This window comes from Onychomys torridus, chromosome 2 (genome assembly GCF_903995425.1).
Source record: "Onychomys torridus chromosome 2, mOncTor1.1, whole genome shotgun sequence".
Taxonomy (NCBI): domain Eukaryota; kingdom Metazoa; phylum Chordata; class Mammalia; order Rodentia; family Cricetidae; genus Onychomys; species Onychomys torridus.
Genome location: NC_050444.1, coordinates 134607003 through 134626112, shown reverse-complemented (window position 1 = coordinate 134626112; position 19110 = coordinate 134607003). Strand labels below are relative to the sequence as shown.

General features: G+C 50.4%; 1 protein-coding gene across 4 annotated transcripts in view; it reads right to left on the bottom strand.

Moving 5' to 3' along the window:
• The window catches only part of Hivep3 (HIVEP zinc finger 3), a 425141-nt gene that overhangs the window by 131214 nt on the left and 274817 nt on the right, over positions 1-19110 (bottom strand). For 3 of the 4 annotated variants that reach the window (XM_036177752.1, XM_036177751.1, XM_036177755.1), the window contains one exon: positions 7231-7310. The exons of the other annotated variant lie outside the window; for it this stretch is intronic. The gene's annotated coding sequence lies outside the window, so the exon portion shown is untranslated. The remainder of the gene's footprint in view (positions 1-7230; positions 7311-19110) is intronic. 4 annotated transcript variants of the gene reach the window in all.

The window sequence follows — 19110 nt, the reverse complement described above, 5'->3', positions numbered from 1 at the left end:
AATCCTTCCATAGACCTATCATTGGCTATTCTTGGCTTTTCTTTCTTCAGACAATGGGGTCTTTTCTCTGCTTTTGAACAGGCTCACTGGGAGCCAGCTCCTTGGTGGAATCTTTTCCAGTTACTCTGAAGGCAGCGATGGCTTCCTCCCCCAGGGCTCCACCTTTGGGTCACTTTTCCTTATTCAACCCAAATCACAGTTATTACTTAGATGTTAAGCTTCTGCAGAAAGGGTCCCTGCATGGCCTGTTTGCACATGTTTGCCCTACCTGGCAGGGGCCAGGGCTCTGTAGGTATGTGTAAATACGTGAGTGGGAAAGAAATGAACATTTGCAAACAACAACAACAACAAACCTCCACCTTCAGAGCTGATTGGATAAAGAAATGAATTTATCACAAATATCCACTATTCCATGAGCTTAAATTACAAAGTGTTTGTTCCTGGCTGTGTCGCTAAGAATAAGTCAGAATCCAAGAAGGTTCATAGTTAGACTGCACACATGGGCAGCATGCCTCAACAGCTCTTTCCAGAGAATGCCACCCTCATTGAGCATCCAGGACACTTCTCAGGAGTGTTGTATAAATGCTGGGAGACCTCAGAGGAACGGAACACGGTTGACTTCCACTGTGTGACTGCTGCCTGGATGGACATTTGAAAAGCAATTCACCATGATACACAACAATCCAAGAGCTGGAATCACTAGTTCCATTTTGCAAAACAGGAAACTGAGGCTGGATCCCTCAGATAGTAAGCAGTAGGAAGCAGGAGAATTTCAAAGGATAACACCTAAGGCATCAGAGTATGAGAGGGTAAGGGGCTGGAGCCAGGGGTCTGTGAGGAGCAGGGTCCTTCTCTCACTCAGTGGAGATAGTCCCTAGAAAATGTCCCCAGAGCAGCTGTGATATTGCTTTGCATTGTTCCTGAAGAGCCTGGACTTGGGTCAAAGGGTCACTGTTGGGGGCCTGGAGCTGTAGTGGGGAGAGGAGGAACCCCCTAACCCCCACAGCCTACCCAGGTTCAGGGTTTCTGATGTAGCTTTGTCCTGGGAGTGTGGCAAGCATCCTGTTCTTACTTGGCTGACAGCTGTAGGTCAGGCCTCATCTGATTTCTGGGTTAAAGCTTGGGTTCTTAGGATGAACCATGGGTTGGGAACCCTTATATTTCATGCTTGGTGAAGACCCCAGGAATATGGAGGCAAGTATCCCATGGTTCTCCTATGGAGCTCCATTCTGACCAAGAGAAGGACAATAAGGAAACATTTTCCAACTGTTTTAAGAGCCATGGTAATAGCTAAGTGCTGAGGGAGCTCAGGCTTGGGTATAGCCACAGGCGGACTGTCGGTGTCAGGCTCAGGTTTCCGGGTCTTATTCACATCAATCTTCAAGCAAGACTCAGTCATGGCTACCCTTTCTATCTTAGAAATAGACCATTGGAAGTATTTCTTTTCATCAAACATAGTTTTATTTTTATTTATTTCCCCCCCAGTTCTGAGGGTAAAACCCAGAGCCTCATGCATGATGGACAAATGCTCAACTACTGGGCTATGTCCCAACCCAAATATATTATTTTAAAGTAGAAATAAGGGACAGCTCAGTTGGTAGAGTGCTTGCCTAACAAGCAAAGCCCTGTGTTTGATCCCAAGTATGACATAAAGGAAATGGCAGGAGATGCCTGCAATTCCCTGAACAGATAGAAGCAGGAAGGTCAGAAGTTCAAGGTGATCCCTGGCTACATTATGAATTTGAGGTCACCCTGGGATACAGGAGGATTTCTAGAAAGAAATAGAGCAGTGAAGGAAAGAGGGAAGAAGGGAGGGCACACTGGGATGCAGACCTGTAATCCAGCACACAGCAATGCTGAGGCAGGGGGATCTTCTTGGTTCAAGGCAGCTAGCTGGTCTTACTATGTGTCTCAAACAAACAAACAAACAAACAAACAAACAAACAAACCAAAATGATTAAAGGAAGGAAGGAGAGGAGAAAGGGAAGGAGGGATAAACTAAAGTGTTTCCATTTTGGATGAACGATGTCAAACAGAGGAAAAGAGATCCAGCGGCTGACTATGAATCTGCCTGGGTCTGGCTGAGTGGGGTTGGGCTGCTTACCTATAGGGTGCTGGATAGAAGAAAGAGCCTAGGAGTGTGAGACCCACCCATGCTCACATTCAAGTCCCTGCCACTGACTTGCTGCATCGCTTCAAGCAAGTGCTTCCTGTCTCAGCCTCGGGTCCCTCACCTGTGACAAGAAAACTCTGCTGCTGAATATACATCAGCAGGACACAGGACAAGTGGGCCACTGAATGACACTGTCCCTTTGCACAAACTTGACAAAGCGTTGAGGTGTGGCTCTAAAAGGCTCTCCATGCATGCCCAAGTATTTTTTGGGACATCTCTCTGAGCTCTTTCTGTTCAAACTGGAGCCCCTGGTTATGTTTGTACAGCCGCCTCCCGGTGTGTGCTGGGTGGGCCGCCTGCCCTCCATGCAGACTGCTGGCCGTAAACGCAAACAACAGTCCCTTCCTGGTGGGAGAAGGAACAGGGAGCCGGCTTGTTCTCCAAGAGCAGAGTGCTGGCTGGTGACGAGAAACATTTTAAGGTGGGACACTTCTTCCTGTGCTACTGGCAGCTGTCTACATAAGGCGTCCATTATATGCAGGCCCCATGGTCAGCATGCCCCAGAAGCCAAGCTAAAATTAAGTGTCTACTGTGTGTCTGCCAGAGACACAGAACATCCGAAGGTCAGATGTCTCCAACCAGCCACCAGGGCAGAAGGGGGAGCCATGCAGCTATGGCCTCCAGTTCTCCTGGACAGAGGGACAGCCAGCCCTGCCCAGTGGCCTAGCTCAGTAGCCCAGTCTGGTTAAAAAACAGAATGTAGACTCTAGTCCAAAGACAGACAGACAGACAGACAGACACACACACACACACACACACACACACACACACACACACACACACACAAACACACACACACACACACACACACACACATTTAAAAAAATGTGTCAATGTACAGACAGAAAGAAGGTGGAAGGTGTCAGGCAGTTAGTACAGGCCTATAACCCCAAATACCTCAGAATCTGAGGTAGGAAGATGCAAAGTTTGAGTATGCCTGGGCTATAGAGTGAGTTCAAGAACCTGCCTCAGAACAAAAAGGCAAAGAGGACTGGAACTCACTGATGGAGCCCTTGCCTAGTATATATAAGGCCCTGAGCTTGGTCACCTGTAATAAAACAACAACAAAACCATGCAGGTAGGCATAGTAGTCTATATCTTTCATTCTTGCACTTAGCAGTAGAGGCAGGTGGATCTCTGTGAGGTGGAAGCCAGCCTCATCTACATAGAAAGACCTTGTCTCAAGGAAAAATAAAACAAGAAAAAAAGGAGGAGGAGGAAGAGAAAACAAGAAAGGGAAAGAAAGAAAAAACAGAGGGGAAAGAAATTGACTATATCAACCATGGATGTGGAAAGGTAGGTAAATGAACCTTTCTCGTCATTTTCCCGAAATGTTCTCTATGAATATGTGTTACTTTGCAACCAGAATGGAACATATTAAGAGGGTCTAAACTGCATATTTATGTTAAATATACAAAATGATGAAGTTGTGTCTGCCTCCAGGACCTAGCATGTATGTGTGGGTTTGTGTGGCGGACTGATGTTATAGATCAGAGATCTGCACTCCTTGCTTTGTGGAGAAATGGGGGCTGTGAGTGCGGGAACTCCCCCCGAGCCTGGTGCTGTGGCGGCTCCCCAACCACACCCTATTCATCTCCATAAATGCTTTTTATTTCTGCTCTTTGGAGCTAGAAGTGGAGGCACAGAAAGGTAGGCTGATTTGCCAAGGATGCCCAGCTAGGAAGCCACAGAGCCAAAGCCCAACCCTGGCTTTCAGAGGACAGCCCAAGAAGTGTGGGAGAAGAAGGGTCTTTGCAAAAACCAAACCAAACCAAAGAAAAAGCCAAGCCTTGCCTCCATTCCATGTCCTAATCATCTAGAAGAACCACTTGCTTAAAAAAGTCTCTCCTCTCTCTTTTGAAGTCACATGGAGTCATTCTTGAACTACTGATTCTCTTGCCTCTGCTCCTAATGCTGGAATGATTACAGGTGTATGCTCCCATACTGGGAGAGGAGGCGGTTTTGAGTGGTCTTGCCTTCCTCAACAGTAGGGTCTCGTGATCTGGCCATGGGAACCTCTGAGGGAAGAAGTGGCAGGTGTGGATGTGGGGCACAGAAGGATGGGAGGGGAGGGCAGCAGGGACTAGTCCTTAGATGAGAAGGGTTGGTGGCAGGCCTTCCATTTAGACATCCCCTCATCCAGCCCTTTCAGCCTTCCAGACTCCAGGACCGGCAGTGTCTCTCGGCGACCCCTGGGTCTCTGACCTGAGGCCTTTGCCTCAACTTCCCTCTCTGTTCAAGAACACCTCCCCCATCCATGCTCTGGCTAACTCTTTCAGGACCCAGTTTAACATGCATTTGTTTCAGCGAACATGTCTTTGTTGAGTTCCTAGTATGTGGTACAGCAAGGCAGGCACACAGTGCTTGAACTCCGTAGGTTCCTGTAGTGTGGACAGACCTGTGCTGTAGTGCAGTGTAGATCAGGCAATCTGGAGCCAGTCTGCTTGTGTTCAACCTGCCTAAGCCAACTTCCTGGTTGGGTGTGCTGGGGCTAGTTACATAGCCTCTCTGTTCATCAGTTTTGATCTGCTCTGTAGAGTTGTTCAGGAAGGAAGAATACCCACACAAAGAACTGAGGCAGTATCTGGCACACAGTTGGTTCTCAGCATTCCCTAGCTATAATCCTCCCTGTGGTGACCACCTGACTCAGATTGTCTCCTCAGGGCATCCACCATCTTGGATCTCTGTGGTTTCATAGCACAGACTGCACAGTGCCTGAGTCCCACATGTATTGTTGCATATGCTTGGCACAAACACAGACATGCCCTCCCCCACCCCTAGGCCTCTCCAGTCTGAGGGCAGTCGAGGCCCGTGACCATATGAGGAAGCCACAGGAGATTTCCAGCCTCTTGCTCCCAAGGCTGTCCTGCTGTCCTCAGCATGGGACTCAGCCCCATTCCTCTTACCCCGCGGCCCCTCTATGACAGGAGCCATGCTCGGCAGGTCACCAGAAATGCCAGCTAACAATGCCCGATGTATGTGAGGCTTCTACAGCCTAGCTTTCCACATATCTGAATGTACTGTGCCGTTTACTGCCTGGGCAGCCCATGGCTCCCTCCCACAGCCCCACTGAACTGCCACTGGATATATCCCTCCAGCACCGGCCCACATGCTTTCTTCTTCTCCTCCCTTCTTCAAGCTCTCTGGCTGCCACGGCCCTCAGCAGCACACTGCGACCTCTCTTCTGAGCCTGCCTGGTTTCTCCCGCGTGCCGAGACTTCTTTCTCACAGAGCAGTTACTCCCTTGTTTACACAGCATCCTATTGTTGGCCAGATTCTAGTGTCTGCTGGTTGGAGTTCTGGTAAGTGGATTTTGCCAAGGAAAGCCAAGGTCATTGCATCACTTCCTGTTCAGGTGCACGTGCTTATGGCTCATGATTCCTTGGAACTGAACCTCACAGGTCTTTCCAGTCACTTGCTCCACAGCAGGGGCATGAGCCAGCCAAGAGCTCATCATGTGAACGCCAGCCCCATGACGGGCCCTGTACCCAATGTTCATACCACACTTGTGTTGGGTTCTGGAGCCATCTAAAAAGGCTGGTGTTCAGTGACTGGGGAGACTGAGTTGGCCCTAATCTCACTATTCCCCATGGGAGGGCAGGGCGGTACTGGAGGCCACTCCTTCTGGCTCCAGAGCTCTCTCGACTCCACAATAGGATGGCAGCTGTGACAGTGTCTGGACCTCTGCCAAGAGAGGAAACTGGGGTGTCACTCACTGCACAGGGGTCATATGGGGAAGGGGAGGAGAGCAGGGACTGAATACCAGCGCTGAGCCCTTAAAAGGTCTTGCCCCTTGCAGGTGGCTGATGCTGCTGCAGGAGCCAGAGGAGAAGCAAGCGAGTATAGATGGAGGAGAGCAAGCCAATGGCCAGAGCTGCTGCCCTCTCAGGATGGGGCCTGATATGCCTGCAGCTTTTCTGAAGGGCTGCTATACTAGGAAAGCCTGGCCACAGACACCCAGCAAGGGACATACTTCCTAGAGCCCCCGTGACTACTCAGTGGGACCTAAGACCAGCACCTCTTGTCAGCTCTCAGCCCAAACCCCTCTCAGAGTCACAGAGCTGCTGTTCCCTGTCCTGTTCACACATAAGCTGGCTCTCTGTCGTACACTCAAGTCTTGCAGTCCCCCCACGCAGGACTTACTTCCACCCATCCTCCCTCTTGTGCCCTAATCCAAGCCACTCTAGCTTTGTGCTTGCTATCCTTTGACATCAGGGGACTCTTGGCCGACAGTCAGAAGTACCTGGTGACCTTCTATTCATCCTTCAAAACCTAGCTCTAGTGTCAGATGCAAAGAGTCAGTAGCCAGTTTAGATACAGCAGAGCCCTTCTGCTTCACAGGTTCTAGTATACTGCGGTTACCTGTATATCCATTTCCTCAACGGCAATGGAAGCTTCTAGAAGATAATGCTGATTTTTTTTCATCTCTATGCCCCAATGCACAACACAAAGAACAGAGTCCAGCAGGCAACAGAAGATATCAGGTGAGTGGCCATGAGAGGGAAGGCCTGGGGCTGGGGACTGTCTGAGTCTGACTTCAAGCACAATTTCATGGACGGGACATAGATTCTTCTGCTAAGCACACTCACACCTACTGGGTCCAGCAGAACAGTGCAGGAGCCTGAGCACCAGGAGATGGCTGTGGTACCATTTTATCCCTCCTGGGACTGGGTCAGGTGGATCCTGGACTATTCACTCACTGAGTCCACCACCTAGCCCTGTAGGGTGTTCTGGGACTATGCTGAGATCATCTCTGAGGCAGTCTGAGTCAGAATGGACTTCCTAGCTCCCTTCCTAGGACAATCTCCTTAACACACACACACACACACACACACACACACACACACACACATACACACACACACACACACACACACACACACACACACACACAGCAGCAGGAGCAGAAATGCTAATAATGGCCCCACCTTGACATTTGGGTGGCTTTGTTCCAAAGTCTCATATCTCATATCTACCTCCTACCTGTAAAACATGGCCTGGGGACTTTGATCAGAGTCTATGTTGCACATGTGCAGAAGGAAATGGGGAGAACTCACCTATTGGGAGCTCGCTGTGGTGTCATGGTCAAGCTAGGCCAGGGCTTCTGAAGAGCTTGCAGGCTGTGTCGGAGGGAGGCCTGTGCAGGGCAGAGAAGTAGAGCGTGATGCCTCTACCATCTGTCAACTTTCGCCAAACTTTAAAACATGCATCCAAAGCAAAGCCCAGGCATGGGCTCTTCCCTACACAGTCACTCCAGGAACAAGACCAAGTTCCCTGGGCATAGGATCCCACCTCAGCATCCCACTCACAGAATGGAACATCACCTTCCTGCTTCACAGACCAGCAGGTATCCCAGGCCTGACTTGTGTCTATGGAATTCTCAAGGTCAAGTTCTCCATGGGAAAACATCTTTCATGGCTCCTTGAGCACCCATCACAGTAATTCACTCTTTCTTTTTTTCATCATTCATTCATTCATCCATCCAGCCAGCCTCAATGGCATTTAATGGCTTCTTAGCAAGCTGTTAGCCACTGTGGCGCTGGGTCTCACAGAGATGAAGTTCAGTAAGAAAGGCAGATGAAGGCTCAGGTCCAGTGACCAAGGCTTCTGCGCCCAGCCTAGAGTGTGGTTCCCCCACAAGACCACCATGCCTGTCACTGGGTAAAGCACTTTGAACATGTTAGCACATAGAGCCATCTTTGAAATTATTTTTCAAAGCTCCTCCTGTTGGTGACTGAGCACTTAGCATCTCATTGAGAAAAAAAAACAAACAACCCAGCAGCATAACCCTTTGCCATTAACTTGTATTTGGGCAGTCACAACATTACCACGTAGCTCTGAACAATGGTTACATGCACACTCACTGAGACACTATTCACTTCTCATGGATTTGAGCCATGCCATCTCCAGGGATCCATTGAAAATTCATTCAGCTGCCAGACACATAGCCCATTGGTCAGAGATCCAAGGATAGAAAGAGCAACTCTTCAGTGAAGCCCACTGATATTCAAGACCCACTCAAATGGGTCACATACCCTTGGACAGGCTGTGTTCTTTCCCCAGCTCATCATCCTTAGGATTAAGTGAAGAGGTGTTATGGGAATTAAATGAGATAGCAGAAAATGCTCAGGGCCTGGCCCAAAGCAGAAGCTCAACAAATGACAAATGAGAAACAGGATTATACTCACCACCATTATTTTATTGCCATTATTTATATCATCATATCATTACGACCACCACCACCATCACCACCACCACTACCATCACTGCCATCATTATCACTACTATTATCATCATTTTACCATTATTCATATCATCATCACCACCGTATTATACCAACACTGTCCCTGTCCTCACTACCACCACCACCACCATCTCACCAGTATCATTCCCATCACTGCCATTTCAAAGACCACTGTGAATGTCGTCATCATCTACAGCCGCACTGCCATCACCATTATCACTGCTACATAACCACCATCTTCACCACCACCACTGTCACCGTCACCATCGTGAATACATCATCATCATCAACAACAACAACATTGCTGTCACGGTCCTGATGGTCATCACCATCATCATTACCATCAGTACCATCATCAGTACCACCACCTCTATCGCCATCTTCTTATCACCACTGTTCTTGTTATCAGCATTGTTCTCATTGGCATCATATCAACAACAGCAATAGCAGACTACCATCAACCCTCACCACCATCACCACCACCACCTCCACCACCTCCACCACCACCACCTCCACCACCACCACCACCACCACCCTCCACCACCACACCACCACCCCCACCACCCCACCACCACCACCACCACCACCTCCACCACCTCCACCACCACCACACCAACCACCACACCACCACCACCACCACCCACCATCCACCACCACCACCCACACCACCACCACCACCTCCACACCACCACCACCGTCCACACCACCTCCACCACACCACCTCCACCACCTCCACCACCACCACCTCCACCACCTCCACCACCACCACCTCCACCACCACCACCACCACCTCCACCACCACCACCCCACCACCACCACCACCACCACCCACCACCACCACCACCACCACCTCCACCACCACCACCACCACCACCACCACCACCACCCACTCCCACCACCACCACCACCACCACCACCACCACCACCACCACCTCCACCACCTCCAACCACCACCACCACCACCAACCACCACCACCACCTCCACCACCCCACCACCACCACCACCACCACCACCACCACCACCTCCACCACCACCACCTCCACCACCACCACCTCCACCACCTCCACCACCACCACCTCCACCACCTCCACCACCACCACCACCACCTCCACCACCACCACCTCCACCACCTCCACCACCACCACCTCCACCACCACCACCACCACCACCACCACCACCACCACCACCACCTCCACCACCACCACCTCCACCACCACCACCACCACCACCACCACCACCACCACCACCACCTCCACCACCACCACCACCACCACCACCACCACCACCACCACCTCCACCACCTCCACCACCACCACCACCACCACCACCACCACCACCACCTCCACCACCTCCACCACCACCACCACCACCACCACCACCACCACCACCACCCCCCCAGCACCACCGCTGCCGCCTCTCTATTAGGATGCATGTCCCCTGTGTTGTGATGGTATTGTTTCTACTCCCACATTCTTTTTCAGGCATAAGCCTCGTTCTGTAACTTCAGATCTACATAAACTTGGGGTCAGTTACTTAACAGTTTTGGTAATTCACAGAACCTGTGACTGTCAGGTAAATGCCCAGTAGCCTCTGACGCCATTAGCACTGTTACAGATCTTTTCACTGCCAGCTTCTGGAGGCAGAAACAATTCCAGTCTCATCTCTTTCTCCCTGCAGGGCCGACACAAGGCCTCTCTTATAAAGACATCACTGAATGGTTGGTTAAAGAGTGGTGGAGGGTCATACAAAATCAGATGCAAAATAACTCTAGCGATGGGAGCACAGGCCTTGGCCAAGGATAACAGCCTTCTCAGGACCCTAAAAACATCAACAGAGCTCCTGAAGGGAGCCATTTGTCACTCACAGAGTCAATCTGCAGGGCCACAAGGACAATTCATTTATCAAGCTGACACTGAGTTTTCACATTGGCTCTGTAGCCAGCCCTTGCCCACTGCTTTTTTCCCCTACGTTGAAATCTTGTTCCCATCTGCTACCTCATTTAGTCTCCATAAAAAGGATTGGAGGCAGATAGAATAGGCATCAACAATCCATTTTGTAAATAAAGAAATTGAGGCTCAGAGGGGTGACAAACTTTGCCAAATGGTACAGAGCTGTGAAGGCCATGGTACAACATGATTCAAGCTTCTATGCAAGGCCTTGACTCTGCTAGTTCCATGATACCAAGCATATCACACTCTCATTGCTCGGTTGCTCTGCACAGCCTACGGGTGGATTAGAATCCTTTGGGTGTCATTGTAACATGTCTACTTTAAAAGGAAGAACCTAAGTTACATCAGGGCAGGGAAATCCTGAGCAGGGCATGGGTAGTTATGCAAGTGCACAGAGCCCCCGGATCCCAGGCCTGGCTCTCATGTGGAGTGGTTATGGGATGCTAGGCTATTTCTCTGTGCCATGATCTCATCTACAAAGTAAAGACAGTGATGTTTGTCTATGGACTTGATGTGAGGATTAAATGAGCTAATCCATGCACAGTGCCTTAAAGATCAGCTGACACCCAGGAAGGCTTAGGTACAACTGTTGCAACTAACAATGTGTCTCTTGTGGTTAGCATAGGCTGACTCCTGTCGGGTCTCTGATAAACCCACATTAGGTGTCTGGCTGGATGAAATGCTCCCTAGGAAGAAGTGAGTGCCTATGCAAGCACAGCTGAGTGGTGCTGGGCCACAGCGGCCCCCAATACCTGGCTCCATGCCAGATCAGCTCTAAAAGCCCTTCCTCTTCCCCAAGCTGCATTCTGTCCTATCTAGCTGCTGGTTAGGATCACAGGTTACAGCCAGATATCTAAATTCAAGCCCTCAACCCATCAGCCTGTTACTCCAGAGCTATACATTTGCCTCAGCTTTCTCAAATGTAAAGTGAGGACATTCATATCCACCCTGAAGGGAATGCTGGGTAGGTTAAATGTCCACGGTGATGGTGACAATGAACTCAACAAGATCTGCAGCAGGTGGCCAGTAGAGTTTATCCCATGTAGGGTCATGCTAAGCTAAGTGCTCCTTCCATGACTTTGGGACCTTTGCCAGGGATTGCCAATAGCCCAGGTACCATCCTCTCAGCTCTCAGCCTCTCAGGCTGCAGTGAAAGGCAAATTCTCTATTTGGTACTCAGTATAGATGGGGCTCTGTGGAGGTGGGGTGACTGCTTGGGGAGTGGCTCTCTGGACAGTTGCTCTCCAGGGAACCCACACAGGTAGTTTCTATTAAGTGTAAGAGTTGGCAGACAATAGCTGGTGAGCAGCCACCTCCCTGTCTGCCAATATCTGACATGGCTACAGACCTTCTCTGTCTTCAGTTTCCTCCAAGGCACAGAGGTTGGCTGGCCTGTTCATGGGAAGGAACGAACATTCACTGAACCAGAAGCTTCCATCCATGTGACTCCAGCCTTGTGAGGAACCTGCAGGTGGGCACCCTGATCTGAACATACACTAGCAGCGAGACCCTAGGCAACCCTCAATGCCTGTGCCTCAGTTTCCTCTTCAGTGAAAGCATGCTGATATACTGCTCATTTCACCCATATTACAAAGAAGTTGGACCACAGAAAGGGAAACACATGTTCAAGATCACAAAACTAACACAGGAAGAGCTAGAGCTATTGGCCTCAAAGCTCCATTCCTTTTCTCATTCATTCATTCATTCATTCATTCATTCATTCATTCATTCATTCCTATTTGGTAGATATTGATCTATAATAGCCTCTCTTTAAAGATATTCTATTATCTATTCTTCTTTGTTCCCAAGGCCTTGGTATTTAAAGAAATTCAAGTTATCGAAGACACATGACAAGCACTATGTAAAGCCCCAGAATAAGGGACCACTCTGAAGCCTCATGGCTATCATGTACACTTGGTCTCCTTCTTCCCATTCCAGATGACAATCCAGGAAGTTCAAAGACACAAGAGAAACTATTCAGATTCACCACTAGGATCCTGGGTTGTCTCCATCTCACCCCAAAATTGCCATCCTAGGAATACACTGAAGAGAAAAACTTTGGGGCACACACCATGGAGTGGTGATATTGTAAAACATGGGGAAGGCAGACACAACATTGAATACACAGTCCAACCCCCTTGTGGGCTGGCAGAGGACGATCTGCTGGCTGCATCCAATGGGCACACCTGTTTTTGTAAATAAAACTTTATTGGAACACAGCCACATCCATATGTTCACATATTATTGTATGTGGACTAAGGTCAGGCTCATGCCTTAGGACTGGGAGGTGGGGACAGTGCAGTGACTGGGAGGCATCCTGGGATGGACTTAAATGATACTCCACTACCAATCAGCTGGGTCCGGGGAAAGTTTCTGATTCCTATGCCTCAGCTTCCTTGGTTATAGAGAAGGAAGATGGTGGCCCAGTGGGAGAATCGTCAAGTACCCTCTCCTGCCTGGTCCACCCCAGCAACCAGAGCCACAGCCAAGCCTGGGTCCTCTCCCTCCCTTCTCAGTATGGAGGCTGTAGATGCTCCATCCATGTAGTCTTGAAAGAAGGCTCAGGAGGTGCTGGGCTGTGACTGGGGAAGAGAGGACTTGATAATAGAGTGTCTAGGACAATTGGGAGGGGCTGTCACCCAGCGGCATGGCACAGAAGGATTTGATAGAATCTTCTGCTCTATGAGGGGGATAGGGGGGACTTTGTGACAGAATCTGTTTATGTGACTCCTGCTGCCACCATGCAACTGAGAGCTTAGAGACCACGAATCACTCCACCTTTGGCTGGAGGGCCATTGCTGCCAAGGAGAACATTTGCTGCTATTTTGACAGCCTGTTGTCACTCTCCATCCCCCACTTGGGGACTCAGAGCTCCCAATCTCAGGGAATAGTACATCACATCTCCCCACTTCCTTCAGCTGAGGGGAGGGTTCAGGACTAAGCAGGCATGTCAGAGTCAAGTTGCCACTTGACTCTGGGGCTCCCTCTTCCACGTTTGTGGTAAGATTGCTATTGACGACTTGATGTTTCTGGGTCCCTGCAGGGTGCTGGATACTTTCTGAACTGTTTCTCCAGCCTGGCTTCCTGTCTGTTCTATGGTATTCAAGTCATCTGTTCACTACACCGCTATGGCATACAATCCATGACATCAACTTCTGGTGGCCTCAAGGGGAATAAGGCCAATGATTTCCCTTAACGCTGAGGACTGTGTGTGACCAGGAGTTCTGGCACCAAGTGTGAGCATGAGACATTCACACTTAACATTATATGCTGCTTCTCCTCCGTGTTTGGAGGCCTGCTCCTGTGAGTTGGACCCTTATCCAGGCCCAATCCTATTGCAACAGTGGCTTCATATCACCTTTTGGAAACTGTTTCCTGGACTCAGTTCCAACCAATGGGATCTATTGCTCATATTGAGAGTGAAGGGAAGCCTTTTTTGGAAATTTTGAAAAAGAGTCTCTTTACTAATGAGAAATAATCTGGGAAAAGAAAAAAAATGTAAAGGGAGGTATCAGGAAGGTACGTTTCTTCCATGCATCCTGCCTGCATATGATCCGGTCGGTCCCTGGGATTGTTGCCAGTCTGCGGCTGCTGATGAGAGAGAGGAGTTGGGCATCGGGGAAGCTGAGAAGTGCCTGGGTCACTGATGTCATTGGGATGTGACCTACTCAGAACTTCCCTGCCCCGGGTTTCTGGAACTAACTAATCCCTATTTTTTTTTTAATCCCTTGTAGGCAGCTTTTTTGTTATCTGTAGCCCAAAGCATAACAGACATGACCCTGTCTGTCTCAAAGCTGGGGATGTAAGCCCCTGCAGCAGCTGGGTGAACAACCTCGGAGCCACATAGACAGCTCCATCTGAGGAAGGGTCTGACTTTCCACCCCTGCACTTCTCCGTCCCTGGCAGCATGTCCCTGTATCAGCTGCTACCCTTGCTCCCTGCTGCTCACAGGCTGACCCTCCCTCCCATCATGATGAGGCACCTACAGGGACTTAATGTGGGCCCCGAGGGTAGAAACTGCTCCTGTCTTGTTCCTAGCCTATTCCTCAGTCCTGCTACAGGGCCCAGCCGCAGCCACACTCCTACACTCCTTGATCCTTGAACTGAGCAGCTGTGACTGTGGCAGGATGGTATTCTGTACTTCCTTCTGGAATACCTGCTTCCGCCAAGGACTCTAAAGGTCTTACCCGGTGACTTCATGAACCCCCCAAGAAGGTTGTGTCAATTAGCTGTTGTATCCTTTACAGATAAGGGAGCTGAAGCCTAAGAAATGACCCATTTGTCGAACATCATGTGGCTGGTAAGTGATGATCTGTGCCTGATGTGCATTCTCAGTTCTGCAGTCCTGGGTCGGCCTTCCAGTCCCCTCCACATGGTGGGCACGGCTGCTCTCACTGCACAGCTCTCTAGCCTCTGGTCCTGATAGGAATTAATGTTCTTCAGAAAGGAAGTGAGATGGACAAGAGCTGAGAGAGAGGGCACTGCCGGTGTGGGGAGGGCACAAGAGACTTGAGGCAAGCCTGTAGGCCTCAGGACTGTGGCTTTCCAGGTTAATGATGGCTGTCCATCATCACTGCTTACAGATGCCAGTGGAAAGCTTGCGCTTTGGCCAGACAATCCCATGTGCAGGTCCCAGCTTTGCCCCTCAGAAGCTTCATGAGCCTGATGCAGTCCCACAGGCACATGACCTCTTTGAGCCTCAGACTCCTCGGCTGTATAATGGAGCTAATGATCCCCTTCTGGCATGGCTTCCTGGAGAAGTGCATCTCCCAAATGCCTGGCTCTCAGCAAAAGATTCTTCCCCCTCTTGCCTGATCTTCATCAGTTCCTGCTGCCACTTGGAGCTGGTTACTCCTGAGGTCACTATTAGAGCAGTTCCAGAGATGCTCACCACATGGTTGGCAGGGACCCGCGCACCCACGGCACCCTGGAGATAAACACAGGGTCCAGGCACCTGATTCTGAACAATGGGTTATTCTGGGGCTTTAATTGCTCATCAGGGAGCAGATAGGCTCTGCACAGTGACCAACGCTAGAAGCTGGGATGAGCACCAAGTAGCTAACAGTAGAGTCGACACTCCAAGTGCAGGTGCAGAATGCCATTCAGCTTCACAAAGCCCTGGGGTGACCAAACTTGGAGTGTACAAATGGGGAAACTGAGGTGCAGGGAGACAAGAGCTTTGTTCACTGCTTCAACAAATATCCCCAAGGCACTTCTTCCAGGCAGGGCTCTGTGCTGTGCTGGGGCAGGGGAGCTTAGGAGGTGGGGAGGAGGTTGAACCAGCACCTGCAATGACCCTGCCTGGGGACAAGTGTGAGAGAAGGTATGGGAAAGGACTGTGGCAGCGTGAAGGAGGCACACTCTTTCTCACAGGGGCGTCATTCAGTAAAGTTCTGTGCTTGCCTGTGCCTGACACTGCCCAGGAGCTAGAGACACACAGAGAGCAGTCTGGCCCCAGCCCTCATGGCAGACTCATGGCAGAGATGCAGTAATGGGCAGATGGAGAGGGGCAGGATAGAAAGCTGGGGTTGTATCTGCTCTAGAGTAAAGCAAGAGAAGGGGGCATGGGGTTGGGGACTTATGGTTGGCTGATGCTTTAGGCAGATGGCCAGGGTCCATGCCAATGATGACAGCAAAACTTTAACAGGTAGAAAGGCAGGACAAACGAATGTTCTGTGCTGAGTGAGAATGGAGAACCCAACTCTCAGCTGACCTACTCCCTGGGCCACTGAGAACCTAACAGAGCCAAGATCTGCCCAGTTCTCCACACAGCATGCATCACCCCCACAACCCCAGGAGCTCTTTCCCATTCCTTCTTACTCCTCAGGGAGGAAAGCACCAAGGAGACCCCTGAGCTGTCACCTCCAGGCTGGACTCATGGCAGGACGGACGGTGGAGACCGAAAGGCAGATCCTCTACCACCGTACTCACAATGGGGCGAGATGGGTCCTCTCTTCACCACCTCCTGCCTATGGAAGTCTTGGCATCAGACAGCTGAGGTCCTTCCACCACTGCGGAGCTGTGTGACCTTGACAAGTCCAGCAGAGCATCTGTCACAAGTGGACACACTCGTGTTCTTGAAGAGCCACTGGGAGGATGCCACAAAGAGAGGCAAGCAGTGTGCGCTGGAGCCTCTGGTCTGCGGAGCTCTTGACAGACAGACACTGGGTCCTCCTGTATCCTTCCCCTGTTGGTGCTCTATGCCCCATCCTGCATCCTTCCCCTGTTGGTGCTCTATGTCCCATTCTGCATCCTTCCCCTGTTGGTGCTCTATATCCCATCCTGCATCTTTCCCTGATGGTGCTCTATGTCCCATCCTGCATCCTTCCCCTGTTGGTACTCTATGCCCCATCCTGCATCTTTCCCTGTTGGTGCTCTATGCCCCATCCTGCATCTTTCCTGTTAGTGCTCTATGCCCCATCCTGCATCTTTCCCCTGTTGGTGCTCTATATCCCATCCTGCATCTTTCCCTGTTGGTGCTCTATGCCCCATCCTGCATCTTTCCTGTTAGTGCTCTATGCCCCATCCTGCATCCTTCCCCTGTTGGTGCTCTATATCCCATCCTGCATCTTTCCCTGTTGGAGCTCTATGCCCCATCCTGCATCCTTCCCCTGTTGGTGCTCTATATCCCATCCTGCATCTTTCCCTGTTGGAGCTCTATGCCCCATCCTGCATCCTTCCCCTGTTAGTGCTCTACATCCCATCCTGCATCCTTCCTGTTAGTGCTCTATGCCCCATCCCAGCCCAGAGCATACTTCTATCTCAGGGTTCTATACCCCCAACAGCATCTCTTTCTCCTTCTTTCCCTTTCCTTCCCCTTCTCTCTCCCTCCTTCCCCCTTCTTCCTTCCTCTCTTCCTCCCTCCTTCCTCCTCTCTTCTCCTCTCCCCCTCCCTTCCCTTTCTTTCTCTCTCTTCCAGCACTGAAGGTTGAACCCAGGGCTCCATCCCTAGTCCTTTTCATATCTTCTTTTATTTTTAAGACTATCTCACCAAGTTGTCCAGGAAGGCCTTCAACTTGCTAACTTCCTGTCTCAACTTCCTGAATACCTGGGTTTTCAGGCCTGAAGCACCAGGCCAGGCTTTTTCTTTTCTTTTTCCTTTCCTTTCCCTTCCCTTCTCTTCTCTTCTTTTCTCTTCTCTTCTCTCCTCTCCTCTCCCCTCCCCTCCCTTCTCCTCTCCTCTCCCTCTCTATTCTCTCCCCTCTTCTCTTCTTTTGTCTGTGTTTACTGTTGGTCCTGCACATGATCACTGGCTCCCAGCAGGCAGCCCTAGTCACCTGCCTGAACTCAGCAGGGAACCATACTGGTCTATTGAACAAGGCTGGATCTTGGGTTCTGATCATCTTCTTATCTAAATAATCCTGGGCAAGTTAACTGGTATTTGTAAATGGGGATCATAATTACGTCCCAGGCTTTGCAAAATTATATGGTGACTTCAACACTACTGTTGCCATTATAGATGTTGCCATTATAGAGTGATGGGTTGAAACATGAGCTCATTCAACTTGTAACCTACAGTCCTTCCTCCGACATCTTGCTCCCTGAATGCTCTGTCTCCTGTTCCCCTTTCCAGTGATAGGGAACTTACTACCTTCTGGGCAGCCTATGGTGTGTTTTGATGGCTTCTGAATATCCAAGGTTTTGCTGTGTATTGTTTAAAGCCCTGCCACACTGAGCTCTGGGCTGCAGAGAAATGGGTGAATGATGAACTCCCCTGGAGTGGGGGTGCTCAGTGGGATGTTGGGGAGCCCAAAGTACCAGAAATGGTATCACTGGTTATTGGGTAGGGAGTGTTCCAAATGTGGTCCTGCCAACTACCCTCCTCAGGGCTTCCAAGAGTGCTGCTTCGCTGGCTCCCTCCTGCCCTGGATGCCCAGGGGCTGGACGTGGGGCATGGGTTCTGAAGCCATGATGTATGATTGATGACTCGAATGAGCTCACTAGCTCAGGGAGGGAGGGTGTTCTGAGGGGAGACTGGAGGGAGGCTGGTTATGGATTTTAACCCTCTGATGTTACTGGCTGGGAATTTACCATCAATAATTCAAGGCATTAGGGAGGAGGGAAAGAGAAAGAAGCAGGAGTGAGCGGGAGGTGAGGGGAAAAGGGAGGGAAGGTGTGGAGAGGAAGGGAAACAGGAAGGAGGCAGAGACAGAGATGTGGGCGTTTCCAGTGGCACGGTGCCTCCCCACTCCTGCCACTCAGCAGCTGCTCTTGTCCTTGACTAATGACACTCAGGCTCAAAGGAGAAGGGGCAAGGGTTGCTGACTCCAAAACCTAGTGTTTCTTAACACCCCTTAGCGCTGGAAGGTGGCCAGGTCAGGAACAGGGAACTCAGAGGGTCTCTGCCAGCCTCAAGGCCTTCTAGGCCCAGCTCACACTAGGGGACAAGCCTGTAGGGAGAAGAGCCTGGGAGTTCTGCCACCATGGAGAGAAACCAGCCGTTGGCCTTCTGGACAGTACCAGAACTTTGTTGCTGAAGCTGAAAAAATTAACTTCTATATTTAAAAAGCATTGTTCAGTTGCTATAGCAACAGAGGGGCTAAGAATAATATAAAAAGAAGATGATATGCCAGGTTGTCACTGGCAACCCAATTTTAAGTGTGTATGTGTGGTGTGTGTATGTGTGTGTGTGTGTGTGTGTGTGTGTGTGTGTGTGTGAGAGAGAGAGGGGGGGGGGCGGGTGGATGGGGAAAGTGGTAAGGTTCAGCCCATCTTCCCTGTGCCCTCTGGTACCATCTGTCCT